Genomic DNA, 15,223 nt, shown 5'->3' with positions numbered 1-15,223 from the left:
GGATCTGTGTTCGATTGTATTCTCTGAAGGCAGTTACATAGGGTTACAGAGGGCAGGTGGGAAGGAGGGAGAAAAAGAGGGAGGGAGAACTGTTGGTATAAACTTGTCTCACCTGCCTGGGGTGGGGGAAGGCCCGGGAGATAACAAGAATTGCCAATTTATTGAGCCCTTACTCTCTGCCAGAAACTGTTCTAAGCACTTTGGTATGCAATTGCTTATTTAATCTCATAACAACCCTACTAGGCAGAGCCTATCATTATCATTCCTAGTCTAGATATGAGGAAACAGTGACTTGTCTAAGGTGCCATAAGCTGTGAAGCAGTGGAGCTGGGATTCAAAGGCACCTGGATCCTCAATCCGTTTCATGGTTATAACCCTGTGTCTGTACCGGGTTGTACAGTCTGTTTCGTGGTTATAACCCTGTGTCTCTACAGGGTCTGTAACCCTGTGCCCCCTGGACCCACTTCCCTGCAGTCAGGGCATTAGCCCTCCAGACACACCCAGTTACTGTACTCAGCCTGAGCTTCCCACACACATACCCTTTGGAATCATAGGCCTAGAGGAGGCAGCCTAAGGGAGGGGAATATCAGAGGCCCTCAGAGGGCTGAATATCGGTAAAGAAAGTGCATGACATATCCCAGTTGTATCCACACAGCATATCTCAATCTCCCCACAACCCTGTGATGGGCGCTGCTATGGTTTAAATGTATTACCCATATTTCTTTCTTTCTTTTTTTGAGACGGAGTCTTATTCTGTCACCCGGGCTGGAGTGCAGTGGCGCAATCTCTGCTCTGCAACCTCCGCCTCCTGGGTTCAAGTGATTCTCCTGCCTCAGCCTCCCAATTAGCTAGGATTACAGGCATGTGCCACTGTGCCCAGCTAATTTTTGTATTTTTAGTAGAGATGGGGTTTCATCATGTTGGGCAGGCTGGTCTTGAACTCCTGACCTCAAGTGATCTGCCTGCCTTGACCTCCCAAAGTGCTGGGATTATAGGTGTGAGCCACCACACCCGGCACAGATTTCATATGTTGGAAACCCCACATTCATATGTTGAGGAGAATCGGAAGTGGGGCCTTTTCAAGGTAATTAGCATTAGATAAGGTCACCAGGGTGGGGCTCCCATGATGGGACCAGTGACTTTATAAGATGAGGAAGTGGGCCGGGCAAGGTGGCTCGTGCCTGTAATCCCAGCACTTTGGGAGGCCGAGGCAGGTGAATCCCCTGAGGTCAGGAGTTCAAGACCAGCTTGGCCAACATGGTGAAACCCCATCTGTACTAAAAATAAAACAATTAGCCAGGCATGTTGGCAGGTGCCTGTAATCCCAACTACTCAGGAGGCTGAGGTGAGAGAATAGCTTGAACCCAGGAGGGGGAGGTTGCAGTGAGCCGAGATCACGCCATTGCACTCCAGCTTGGGTGACAAAGCGAGACTCCGTCTCAAAATAATAATAATAATCATCATCATCATCAGATTGTTCCCATGTGGTGGCAAAAGTGACCATAAATAGCCGCAGGCTTATGGACTAACAGGTGAGCAACCCCAGTGAAGGGGGGTTCTTTCCAGATTTGTCCAGCCAGAATCTCAGCTGTCATACCCTGATAGGTCACATATCCAAATCACTATGGCTCTGACCAAACACAGGTCATGTGACCACTTGTAGACCCCACCTGAAATGTGGAATTAAGAGTAGTATTAATCAGGGCTCTTCAGAGAGACAGAACCAATAGGCTGGATGCATAGGTAGATAGAGGAGAGGGAATTTATTGGGGGAATTGGCTTATTTAATTATGTAGGCTAAGAAGTCCCACGGTGAGCCATCTGCAAGCTGGAGACCCTGGGATGCCATAGCTTGGCTCAGTCCAACTCTGAAAGCCTCAGAATCAGGGAAGCTGATGGTGTAACTATTAGCCCGAGGCCAAAGGCCGGAGAACCCAGGAGGCCACTGGTATAAGTGCTGGAGTCCAAAGGCCAGAGAGGCTGAAGTTCTGATGTCCATGGCAGGAGAAGAGGAGAGTATCTCAGCTCCAGAAGAGAGACCAACTCAGCTATTTCTCTGTTTTTTGTTCTATGGTGGGTTAGGGGGAGCTGATTGGGTGGTGCCTGCCCACATTGAGGGCAGATCTTCCCCACTTCCTCCCTTCACATTCACATGCTAATCTCTTCTGGAAACACTTCATAAGTATTCCTTAATCTAGTCAAATTGACACCTAAACTTAACAATCACAAGTGAAGGAGGGCTGTTTTCTCAAAGGAAAATAGGGATGTCGTTACCAATAGAAAAGGGAGGCTGGGTGCAGTGGCGCCTGCCTGTAATCCCAGCACTTTTGGAGGCTGTGGCAAGAGCATAGCTTGAGCCCATGACTTCGAGACCAGCTTGGGCAATATAATAAGACCCTTTCTCCACAAAAAAATACAAAAATTAGCCAGGCAGGATGTTGTGTGCCTGTAGTCCCAGCTATTCAGGAGGCTGAGGTGGGAGGATTGCTTGAGCCCAGAAGTTCCAGGCTGCAGTGAGCTATGACCCAAACCATTGCACCCCAGTCTAGGTGACAAAGCAATACCCTGTCTCTTTTTTTTATTATTTTATTTTAGACAGAGCCTTACTCTCACCCAGGCTGGTGCAGCATCGCAATCTTGGCTCACTGCAACCTCCGTCTCCCAGGTTCAAGCGATTCTCCTGCCTCAGCCTCCCAAGTAGCTGTGATTACAGGTGCCTGCCACCATTTCCAGACAATTTTTGTATTTTTAGTAGAAATGTGGTTTCTCCATGTTGACGAGGCTGGTCTCGAACCCCTGACCTCAAATGATCCACCCACCTGGGCCTCCCAAAGTGCTGGAATTACAGGCATGAGCCACTGTGCCTGGCCTATTTATTCATTTATTTTTTAAGGAGGGGGAAAAAAGAGAGAGAAAGATGGGCAGACAACAGATGGTCTTTCCAAATGATCTGTTTGTGATTCTGTGCCAGGAGCTGAGAGACTTAAAAAGACAGCCAGATCTAGTCCTTGATTTTAAAGGGTTTGCAATTAGTGGGAGAGGCAGCTGTTCAAAACAGCTCAAAGTGGCCTGGCACGGTGGCTCACACCTGTAATCCCAGCACTGTGGGAGGCTGAGGAGGGAGGATTGTTTGAGTACACGAGTTTGAGACGACTGTGGGCAACACAGCAAGACCCCATCTCTACAGAAATGTTTAAATAAATAAATATTATTAGGTTGGTGCAAAAGTAATTGTGGGTTTTGCCATTACTTTGACAAAAACCGCAATTACCTTTGCACCAACACAATCATATCCAGAAAGATCTTCAAGGCATCAAACAAATACATCATAAGTAAGTACAAGCTCAAAGACATGACTTAAGGTAGGAGAAGTAAAACAAAGTGCAATGACAATACCCTGAAGAGGGGTTAATCCTGCTTGGGGAATATGAGAAAACTTAAAGGAAGAAGGGGGCTTTTAAATTGTGATTCTAAACATGGGTAGGATTTCCATAGATATTGTTGGAGGCCAGAGGCAGCATTTTACTTGATATTTGTGTCACCAGAAACTAAAAGTGTCTCAAACACAATTATAGTGGTTTATGTTACTTAGTGGAAGAGTAGGAATCAGGGGATTTCCTGGGACTTCTGCAGAGGGAGTGCTCCCTAAAGTGCTGATATTAATGGAACTCAGCTCTAAGGGCTCCCAGGCTCTGTGCCTCTCTATTTCAACATTCCAAATTCCTGACAGAGAGACTCTGAGTAAGCTAGTTCACACTAGTGTATGCCCTGAGTTTAATAATGCCCGCCCGGCACTGTGGCTCAGGCCTGTAATTCCAGCACTTTGGGAGGCCGAGCTGGGTGGATCACGAGGTCAGGAGTTCAAGACCAGCCTGGCCAAGATGGTGAAACCCCCGTCTCTACTAAAAATACAGGCGTGGTGGTGAGCGCCTGTAATCCCAGCTACTCGGGAGGCGGAGGCAGAGAATTGCTTGAACCCGGGAGGCAGAGGTTGCAGTGAGCTGAGATGACGACACTGCACTCCAGCCTGGCAGAATGAGACTCCGTCTCTAAATAAATAAATAAATAAACAAAAAATAAATAATCAAAGGCCAGGAGAACAGGATCATATGATACAGATGTGGCTGAAGGGACCCATTTCAGTGTCTAATCGCAGGGAGGAGGGGAAACTCTCAGGAAAAGAGGACCTGTGAGCTAGACAGGTACACAATACACATGAATGAAATGCAAGCAGTGATACAGCGCAGGGAGGTTCTTCAGGCAAAACGAACAGCGTGAAAGCAGAAAGGCATAGGGGCTGAAGGCTTGATTAATAATTATAGAATTACGGTGTGAGGCTGGGTGCGGTAGTTCAAGCCTGTAATCCCAGCACTTTGGGAGGCCAAGGCAGGCGAATCACCTGAGGTTGGGAGTTCAAGACCAGCCTGACCAACATGGAGAAACCCCATCTCTACTAAAAATACAAAATTAGCCGGGTGTGGTGGCACATGCCTGTAATCCCGGCTACTTGGGAGGCTGAGGCAGGAGAAACCCTTGAACCCCAGGAGGCGGAGGTTGCGGTGAGCCAAGATCGCACCATTGCACTCCAGCCTGGGCAACAAGAGCGAAACTCTAGCTAAAAAAAAAAAGAAAAAGAAAAAGAAAAAGAAAAAAAAAGAATTTTAGTGTGCTAGAACTAAAAGGGCTCTTGTTTTTTGACTTTCTTCTTTGTGATGGAGTTTCACTCTTGTTGCCTAGGCTGGAGTCCAATGGCGTGATCTCAGCTCACCACAACCTCCGCCTCCTGGGTTCAAGTGATTCTCCTGCCTCAGCCTCCCAAGTAGCTGGGATTACAGGTGCACACCACCATGCCCGGCTAATTTTGTATTTTTAGTAGAGACGGGGTTTCTCCATGTTGGTCAGGTTGGTCTTGAACTCCCGACCTCAGATGATCCACCCACCTTGGCATCCCAAAGTGCTGGGATTACAGGCGTGAGCCACCGTGCCTGGACTTTTTTTTTGAGACGCGTCTCACTCTGTTGCCCAGGCTGGAGTGCAGTGGCACTATCTCCCAGCCACCGCAGTGGCTCCCGCCCGTAATCCCAGCACTTTGGGAGGCCGAGATGGGTAGATCACTTGAAGTCAGGAGTTCGAGACCAGCCTGACCAACATAGAGAAACCCCATCTCTACTAAAAATACAAAATTAGCCGGGCATGGTGGTGCGCGCCTGTAATCACAGCTACTTGGGAGGCTGAGGCAGGAGAATCGCTTGAACCCAGGAGGTGGAGGTTGTGGTGAGCCGAGATCGTGCCATTGCACTCCAGCCTGGACAACAACAATGAAACTCCGTCTCAAAAAAAAAAAAAAAAAGAAAAGAAAAGAAAAGAAAAAAAGACCTGGTCCTGTCTGAGCCAACGAAATTTTCTGTGGCTGGAAATTAGAATTGCAAGCCAACAGACACATACATAGAGACTGAACATTTTCAGCAGCAGCGTCAAGTCAAGTCATGACAGGGGAAAAGCAGAACTTTTCCACAAACTCCCTCTGCTGAGGTTCCTGGAACTGCTGTTCCCGAGGTGTGGTTGTTCAAGTCTACTGGAATTTATGAGAGGTCTCAGTTTCTGTCCAACAAGTCCCGCCTCCCTCTTTGCTTTTTGTATAAGATAATAATGCCTAACATATATTGAGGATATGCAATATGCCAGATGCTATATTAAATGATTAGCAGGTTGTCTCATTTAATCTTCACAACTACCTATGAGGTAGGCTCTTCCATATTGTCTTTTTTTTTTTTTTTTTTGACAGCGTTTCGCTCTTGTTGCCCAGGCTGGAGTGCAAGGGTGCGATCTCGGCTCACGGTAACCTCCACCTCCCAGGTTCAAGCCATTCTCCTGCCTCAGCCTCCCAAGTAGCTGAGATTACAGGCGCCCGCCACCACGCCAGGCTAATTTTTTGTATTTTTAATAGAGACAGGATTTCACCATGTTGGCCAGGCTGATCTTGAACTCCTGACTTCAGGTTAATCAGCCTGTCTTGGCCTCCCAAAGTGCTGGGATTACAGGCATGCACCACCACACCCAGCTAATTTTGTGTTTTTAGTAGAGACGGGGTTTCTCCATGTTGGTCAGGCTGGTCTCGAACTCCCGACCTCAGGTGATTCGCCCGCCTCGGCCTCCTAAAGTGCTGGGATTACAGGTGTGAGCCACTGCACCTGGCTTAGGACCTGACTCTTATCTGCTATGCTGCATGGTCAGCTGGAGAGTATCTTCCAACAAAAAACACTTTAATGCAAATTCACTAAAGTTAGAATTATGTTTTCTATTTGCAGATGAGGATGCTGAGGTTCAGAGAGGTTAAGGAGATAGCCCAAGGTTGCACAGCTTCTTCTGTGTCAGAGCCAGGATGTCTCGCCTCAGCTCCCCTCAGCTCTCAATTTAATGCAATTGCTTCTATCAACTGCTGTGACGGTCAAGGGACGAGAGAATGTGTAGGAAGGAAGAGGAGGATAACAGCTCTAGATTCAACGCGAAGTTAAGTAAAATGACTAATAAGATATCAACGTTTGGGAGGCCGAGGCGGGCAGATCATGAGGTCAGGAGATCGAGACCATCCTGGCTAATAAGGTGAAATCCCGTCTCTACTAAAAATACAAAACAAACAAACAAACAAACAAACAAAAACCTAGCCGGGCGTCGTGGCAGGTGCCTATAGTCCCAGCTACTCAAGAGGCTGAGACAGGAGAATGGCGTGAATCTGGGAGGCAGAGCTTGCAGTAAGCAGAGATCGCCCCACTGCACTCCAGCCTGGGCGAGAGAGCGAGACCCCATCTCAAAAAAAAAAAAAAAAAATCAACGTTGATGAGGAGGTCCCTGGTAGCCTTCAAGAGCTCTGTCCTATGAACAAGAGAGGGCAGAAACCACCTTGACGGAGCAAGTGGGGATGAGGACATGGGGCAATGAATGTGAAGTGATGGGGGTAACTTGAGGAAATAGCAAGGTCAATATAGGAGAGAGGAAGGATCTTCAAGTCAGAAAGAAGAGAACAAGTGGAGAAGATCAGGAAGGAGAAGAGAATTGAGAACACTCAAAGAGGGGAGAGGTGGGATCAAGAGCACTTCCATGCATTCATTATTTATTGAGCATCTATTATGTCAGCATGCTGACCGGGGAGTCAAGGGAGCCTGGAAGAGAGAAGACACCTCTTCCTGGAACTAACAGTATAAAGAGAGAGATAGATGAGAAACCCTGTAAACAGAGCTGGGTGTGGTGGCACACACCTGTAATCCCAGCTACTAGAGAGGGTGAGGCTGGCGGATGCCTTGAGCCCAGGGGTTCAAAGCTGCAGTGAGCTATGACCACACCACTGCACTCTTGCCTGGGTGACAGAGAGAGGTGCCAAACCCTGTCTCTACTAAAAATAGAAAAATTAGCCAGGGGTGATGGTACTCACCTGTAGTCCCAGCTATTCAGGAGGTTGAGGTGGAAGGATCGCTTAAGCCTGGTAGGAAGAGGTTGCAGTGAGCTGAGATCATGCCACTGCACTCTAGCCTGGATGACAGAGTGAGACCCTGTCTCAAAAAATAATAATAATAAAATAAGGCCGGGCGCGGTGGCTCACGCCTGTAATCTCAGCACTTTGGGAGGCCGAGGTGGGCGGATCATCTGAGATCGGGAGTTGGAGACCAGCCTGACCAACATGGTGAAATCCCGTCTCTACTAAAAATACAAAATTAGACGGGCATGGTGGTGTCCACCTGTAATCCTAGTTACTCGGGAGGCTGAGGCAGGATAATTGCTTGAACCTGGGAGGCAGAGATTGCAGTGAGCTGAGATTGTGCCACTGTACTCGAGATCGTGCCACTGCTCTCCAGCCTGGGCAACAGAGCGAGACTCCATCTCAAAAAATAAAATAAAATAAGGCTGGGCACGATGGCTCATGCCTATAATCTCAGCACTTTGGGAGGCCAAGACAGGCAGATCACCTGAGGTCAGGAGTTCAAGACCAGCCTGGCCAACATGGTGAAACCCCATCTCTACTAAAAACACAAAAATTAGTCGGATGTGGTGGTGGGCACCTGTAATCCCAGCTACTCGGGAGGCTGATGCAGAAGAATCGCTTGAACCCGGGAGACAGAGATTGCAGTGAGCCAAGATCTTGCCACTGCACTCTAGCCTGGGTTACAGAGCGAGATTCTGTCTCAAAAAAAAAAAAAAAAAAAAAATTAAATAAATAAAAAAGAACTGTGATGAATTCCACAGGAAACAGGATATAGAAATAGGGATTAACAGGCTGTGAATAACTTTAGATAGGAGTGATTAGACAAGGCCTGTCGGAGTAACAAGGAAACAGCCACAACAAAGCCGCAGAAGGAAAAGGAACAGCATACGCAAAGGTCCTGAGCTGGGAAGTGGACTGGCTGGAATTTAGTGGGCAGCAGAGATGTAGGTGGGGTAGGCAGGGCTTTGAAGGAGATGAGATAAAGAAGGACTGTATCTAAAGCCCCATGAGAATTGACTGGAAGAACAGAAGGACATGGTATGAATGATGTGTTAAGCGATACAGAAAAAAAATCATAGCCTTGAAAATATTGAGCTGGGGGCCGGGCGCGGTGGCTCACGCCTGTAATCCCAGAATTTTGGGAGGTCAAGGTGGGTGGATCACAAGGTCAGGAGTTTGAGACCAGCCTGCCCAACATGGTGAAACCCTGTCTCTACTAAAGATACAAAAAATTAGCTGGGCGTGGTGGTGCGGGCCTGTAATCCCAGCTACTTGGGAGGCTGAGGCAGGAGAATCACTTGAACCTGGGAGGTGAAGGTTGCAGCGAGCCAAGATCGTGCCATTGCACTCCAGCCTGGGCGACAGGGTGAGACTCGGTCTCAAAAAACAAAAAAGGCCGGGAGCGGTGGCTCACGCCTGTAATGCAGGCACTTTGGGAGGCCAAGGTGGGTGAATCACAAAGTCAGGAGACTGAGACCATCCTGGCTAACACGGTGAAACCCCATCTCTACTAAAAAAAAATACAAAACAATTAGCTGGGCTTGGTGGCAGGCGCCTGTAGTCCCAGCTACTCCAGAGGCTGAAGCAGGAGAATGGCGTGAACCTGGGAGGCGGAGCTTGCAGTGAGCCCAGATTGCGCCACTGCACTCCAGCCTGGACGACAGAGCGAGACTCCATCTCAAAACAAACAAACAAACAAACCAAAAACAAAAAAGAAAAAAAAAAGAAAATATTGAGTGGGGAGGACTGTTCAGACTGAAGGAAAGAGACACACCTGCATAACAATGTCTGAGGTGTTTCGGCAGAGAGAAGGCCCAAGGAGTTTGTGTTGCGCAGACCTGCTCTTCACTGTGATATTAGTGAGGGGGTTTTGGGCAGCCCTGGGTGAGCCTTTCTGTTGCTGAACCCCATGAGTTCAGCAACCCTCACAAGTTGCCCCTTGCTCCCTTTGGTCACTGCAGTGACTTGCCACCCACTTACCATCTCCAAGGTTCTCTTTCTTGCTATGCTTTCCTCTTGACTTTGGGTTTTACTGCTAATTCCTTCGGGGAAGAGGTGAAGCAGTTCTCACAGGATTAACGATAATTTTGGACACAAATATAGTTATAATTAAGGAAAAACAGATATTCAAGCTCTCAAATTAGACAAACTGTGCTTGAATCTGAATCCTGGCTCTGCCATTTACCAGCTGTATGTTCTTGGGGAAGTGACTTAGCCTTGGGTAAGTCTCATTTTCTGCATCTGTGAAGTCACAGTATTTGTTTGCCTCATGGGGTTATTGTAAGGATTAAATGAGTTCACAGATGTGTTACATGAATTACATGCTTAGAACAGTGGCTAATACATAGTCAACACTCTGTGTTTGTTAATGCTGATGTCATTATTCAAGACTTTTTTTGGAGACAGAGTCTCGCTCTGTTGCCCAGGCTGGAGTGCAGTGGTGTGACCTCTGCTCACTGCAACCTCCACCTCCCAGGTTCAAGCGATTCTCCTGCCTCAGACTCCCAAGTAGCTGGGATTACAGGCGCCCGCCACCATGCCCAGCTAATTTTTGTATTTTTAGTAGAGACAAGGTTTCACCATGTTGGCCAGGCTGGTTTCAAACTCCTGACCTCAAGTGATCTGCCTGCCTCAGCCTCCCAAAGTGCTAGGATTACAGGATGAGCCACCACGTCGGGCCTCAAGACTTATTTATTAATATTTAATTAATTCAGTCTTAGGTGAGCTCCAGGCTAGATGATAGATGCTGAGATTATGAAGACAGGCCTTAAGGGGTTCAAGTTTCCAGGAACCCACAGTTTAGGGGAAGATGTTTGTTAGCACGTGGCCAGAGAGTCAGCCAGACCTGATTTTCATTCTGAGTTTCCGCCTAGTTTCTAGCTGTGAGACCAGTCTTGAGCCAGTCTTTCACTTTCTCAGTCTTCGTTTCCTCAGTTGTAAAATAAGAATTATAATATTACCCACCTCACTGGGTTCTGGTGAGGATCAAATGAGATAATCTATGTAAAATGCTTAGCACAGTTCCTGGAACATAGTAGTACTTACTTAATCAATGTTAATTATTGTTTTTTTTCAGGAAGTAGGCCAATACGTGGATTTATTAGAGTTCAAGGTAGAGAATGTATTCTAGATGGGGAAACAACCTGCCAAAGGAGTCTGGTAGGAGATTAACTTTGCCAGTAAGCATAGAAGGAAGCCTAGAGGAGGTAATGTTGCAACAGGGCTTTGAAGAATGAGTAAGAGTTCTCAGGTAGGGACTGTGGAAAGGGAAGAGATTCCAGGTAGAAGGAAGACTATCCACAGAGGCATGAAGTTGCAGAAGGTGTAGATATGTTTGGAGGAAGGTAACACATTTAGTAGGGTTTGTGGGACTAGGCTAGAAAAGGAGGGATTCAGGTCAGCCTTTGTGGAATTTATTTTTTTTTGAGACGGAGTCTCACTGTATTACCCAGGCTGGATTGCAATGGCACAATCTTAGCTCACTGTAACCTCTGTCTCCTGAGTTCAAGCGATTCTTCTGCCTCAGCCTCCTGAGTACCTGGGATTACAGGTGCCCACCACCACGCTCAGCTAATTTTTGTATTTTTAGTAGAGACAAACTTTCACCATGTTGGTCAGGCTGGTCTTGAACTCCTGACCTCAGGTGATCCACCCGCTTCCGCCTCTCAAAGTGCTGAGATTACAGGCATGAGCCACTGTGCCGGGCCTGTAGGATTTTATGATTCAAATCAAGAGGGAAAAAGAAGGAACATCAATTGAGCTCCTACCATATGCATGGCACTGAATTATGGTGTTTTTTTCTTTTTCTTTTTTTTTTTTGAGACAGAGTCTCACTTTGTTGCCTGGGCTGGAGTGCAGTGGTGTGATCTCGGCTCACTGCAACCTCTGCCTCCCGGGTTCAAACGATTCTCCTGTCTCAGCCTCCCAAGTAGCTGGGATTACAGGCACCTGCCACTATGCCCAGCTAATTTTTTTGTATTTTTAGTAGAGACGGGGTTTCATCATGTTGGCCAGGCTGGTCTCGAACTCCTGACCTCAGGATTCGCCCGCCTCAGCCTCCCAAAGTGCTGGGATTAAAGGCATGAGCCACCGCGCCCAGCCATGGCACTGAATTCAATGGTCAGCTTTTTTTTTATTGTTTGTTTTTGAGACACGGTTGGTCTTGTTCTGTTGCTCAGACTAGAGTACAGTAGAACAATCATAGCTCACTGTAACTTCGAACTTCTTTCTAAGTTCAAGTGATCCTCTTGCCTCAGCCTCCAGAATAGCTGGGACTATAGGCATGCCACCACCACGCCCGGCTAATTTTTTGTAAAGTTGGTGTTTTGCCATGTTGCCCAGGCTGATCTTGAACTCCTGGCCTCAAATGATCCTTCTGTCTTGGTCTCCCAAAGCTTTAGGATTACAGGCATGAGCCACTATGCCTGGCCAGCATTTTTTAAATTTAACTTGGATTGGCCGGACACAGTGGCTCCCAGCACTTTGGGAGGCTGAGGTGGGCGGATCACTTGAGGTCAGGAGTTCAAGACCAGCCTGGCCAACATAGTAAAACCCCGTCTCTACTAAAAATGCAAAAATTAGCTGGGCATGGTGGTGGGCACTTGCAGTCCCAGCTACTTGGGAAGCTGAGGCAGGAGAATTGCTTGAACCTGGGAGGCGGAGGTTGCAGTGACCCGAGATCATACCATTGCATTCCAGCCTAGGCGACAAGAGGAAACTCTGTCTCAAAAAAAAAAAAAAAAAAAAAAAAAATTAACTTGGAGTTTATCTTGCCAGCAATAGGGAACCATAGAGATTTTTAAGCTGACTGTGACATGATTGATTTTTTTTTTTTTTTTTTTTTTTTTTTGAGCCAGAGTCTTGCTCTATCGCCTAGTCTGGAGTGCAGTGGAGGGATCTGGGCTCACTGCAACTTCCACCTCCTGGGTTCAAGCAATTCTCCTGCCTTAGCCTCCTGAGTAGCTGGGACTACAGGCATGTGCCACCATGGCTGGCTAATTTTTACTTTTGTTTTGAGATGGAGTTTCGCTCTTGTTGTCCAGGCTAGAATGCAATGGCACGATCTCGGCTCACTGTAACCTTCACCTCCCGGGTTCAAGCGATTCTCTTGCCTCAGCCTCCCGAGTAGCAGGGATTACAGGTGCAAGCCACCATGACTGGCTGATTTTTGTATTTTTAGTAGAGACAGGGTTTCATCATATTGGTCAGACTCGTCTCGAACTCCTGACCTCAGGTGATCTGCCCGCCTCAGCCTCCTAAAGTGCTGGGATTACAGGCGTGAGCCACAGTGCCCAGCCTAATTTTTGTATTTTTAGTAGAGACGGGGTTTCACTGTGTTGGCCAGGCTGGTTTTGAACTCCTGACCTTGTGATCCACCCGCCTTGGCCTGAATGTTTATTTATTTAATTTTTAGGATGATGTCCCTGGCACCCAGTGGAAGAATAGGATAGAGTAAGGAGAGAATAATCAGGTGGTTAAGGCAGTGGCCCAAGGGACAGAAATTGCAGCATTTAGCCAAGAGGAATTTGGCGGGGACATGGAGAAAGGCCAGTGTCTGGGCTGAAGAGAATTTTTGCAGGTCAAACCAATAGTCTCAGAGGTAGATTTTATGTGTTACTGGTGGGGAGGCCAATGAGGGAAACAGAGGCCAGCTCTTGAGAAGTCAGAAGCAGGGCAGAGTTTGAATGAATGGAACAAAGCTATGGGACGTAAAGGCCCAAAACCTGACTCTGAACCTGATATATTTCTGAGTATCTCTGTGATCTTGAAAATGTCATATTATGTTGTCTTTAGTTTTCTATCAGCGGATAATATGGCCTCTCCTATCTGCTACTCATGATTGTGAGAAAGAAACGAGGCAGGGAGTGTATAAGGTGTGTAAGTGCTTTGTAAGCAGTAAATCACTAAACAAATCCTAGACCCTATGTTATCAGGGAGGCAGTTAGCTGCATGGGATAGTGCAGTTACAAGAGAATATAGGCGGAGATGGGGGATATCTGTCCTTCAGTGTAGATAAACAGTCTAATCAATACACACACACTCTACAGGTAAATAAAACAATTTCCACACTGAGCTGTGTCTACCAGAGGGCAATAGGAGGTTCTCAATTTCCCACCACCAGTGACCCTATGAATTGCCCTGTAGATGCCTCTGACCCTCATTGGATATGAGGTGGTACGAGCGGTCTGAATCTGTAGACGTTAGACAGGCTTCATGTATCTGGGGAACCATGTGATTGTATTGTTTCTGGGGCTAGAATCTAGTCTCCTTCAAACACTCAGAAGGATCTGTGACTCCCTTCAAAGGTTAAGAGTCATTGGCCGGGCGCGGTGGCTCACGCCTGTAATCCCAGCACTTTGGGAGGCCGAGGCGGGCAGATCACGAGGTCAGGAGATTGAGACCATCCTGGCTAACACGGTGAAACCCCGTCTCTACTAAAAATACAAAAAATTAGCCGGGCGAGGTGGCGGGAGCCTGTAGTCCCAGCTACTCCGGAGGCTGAGGCAGGAGAATGGCGTGAACCCCGTGGGACGGAGCGTGCAGTGAGCTGAAATCGCGCCACTGCACTCCAGCCTGGGCGACAGCGAGACTCCGTCTCAAAAAAAAAAAAAAAAAAGTCATTGATTTTTCTCACTAGAAATTAATAAGAACAGCTATCCTTGAGGAGAAGGAATGATGGGGGTAGCGAAAGATTTTCATTTAATATTTTTGACCTTTCTGAAGGGTCTGCATTTTCCAAACAGGAACATGTATTAGTTTCATTGAAAAAAATATGTCAGGGGTTATCTGAGCAGTGAGATAATGGGTCCTTTTTAGATTTTTGTCTTTATACCGGTTCGTATTAAACAAACACAAATATTAACAACATATTTTTAAAGACCCAAAAAAATAAAAATTAAAAACCCTGATAGTATCAGCACATACACAGAAATCACTCCATTATGCAAAGTTCATCCTCTATTATGAAAGGCAAAATGTCTGCATTTCCTATGAACCACTGGCTTAAATTCAGTAAAACTTGCATACCAAGTAGGCAAGGTGGAAAAGAAAAAGGCAGAACATTTCATGTATTTCAATTCAGACGCATAAAAATGTCAAGCCCTACACGTATCAGCTTTCGTATACACCGTCTTCTGCATTCGCCTGTACCGGCCAATGGGCTAGCTGGTCGGCGTTTGATGCTTGAAGTGATGGAACGGAGTACGGGGTTAAATCCACTACCCGCTCCCCACGCACTCTAGTAATTACTCTATTTCCACGTCATGTTTCCGGGTGTGTGTGTCCCTGCTCACGCAGAAACTGAAGTTCAAAGCAGGCGGAGTCACCCATGTTCTTTTTGTTGTCCCCAGAACCCAATTCAGGAGTTGGGTCCCCAGAGGATCTGGAGATACCTGGGGACTGTCTAACTAGCTGATTCCCACGTGGTAAGAGGCTCTCAACCTTGCCACCACGTGGTGCCAAGGGCCGGGAAAAGGGAGAGCGGGCAGGAGGGAGCTGTATCAGGGGCATTTAAAGTGCCTTGACGTCACGCACTGCCAGGAACTCAGCTGAGTTTTCAGCAGGACATTCCGGTCATCTTCCCTCCCTCCCCCCGGGCTTCTGTGCCCAAGTCCTCGGCTCTTCCCTCGCTGAGGCGGAGGGAGGAGCACCGAACTGTCGGAACAGCCAGCACAGGGGCGTATCAGTCTCCTCTTAGCTCCGCCCTTTCTCCTAGCTGCTCTCCTCATTGGTCAGTGGGCGGGGCTT

The sequence above is a fragment of the Pongo pygmaeus genome, chromosome 19 (assembly GCF_028885625.2).
Source record: "Pongo pygmaeus isolate AG05252 chromosome 19, NHGRI_mPonPyg2-v2.0_pri, whole genome shotgun sequence".
Classification (NCBI taxonomy): domain Eukaryota; kingdom Metazoa; phylum Chordata; class Mammalia; order Primates; family Hominidae; genus Pongo; species Pongo pygmaeus.
This window is presented reverse-complemented; position numbering follows the sequence as displayed.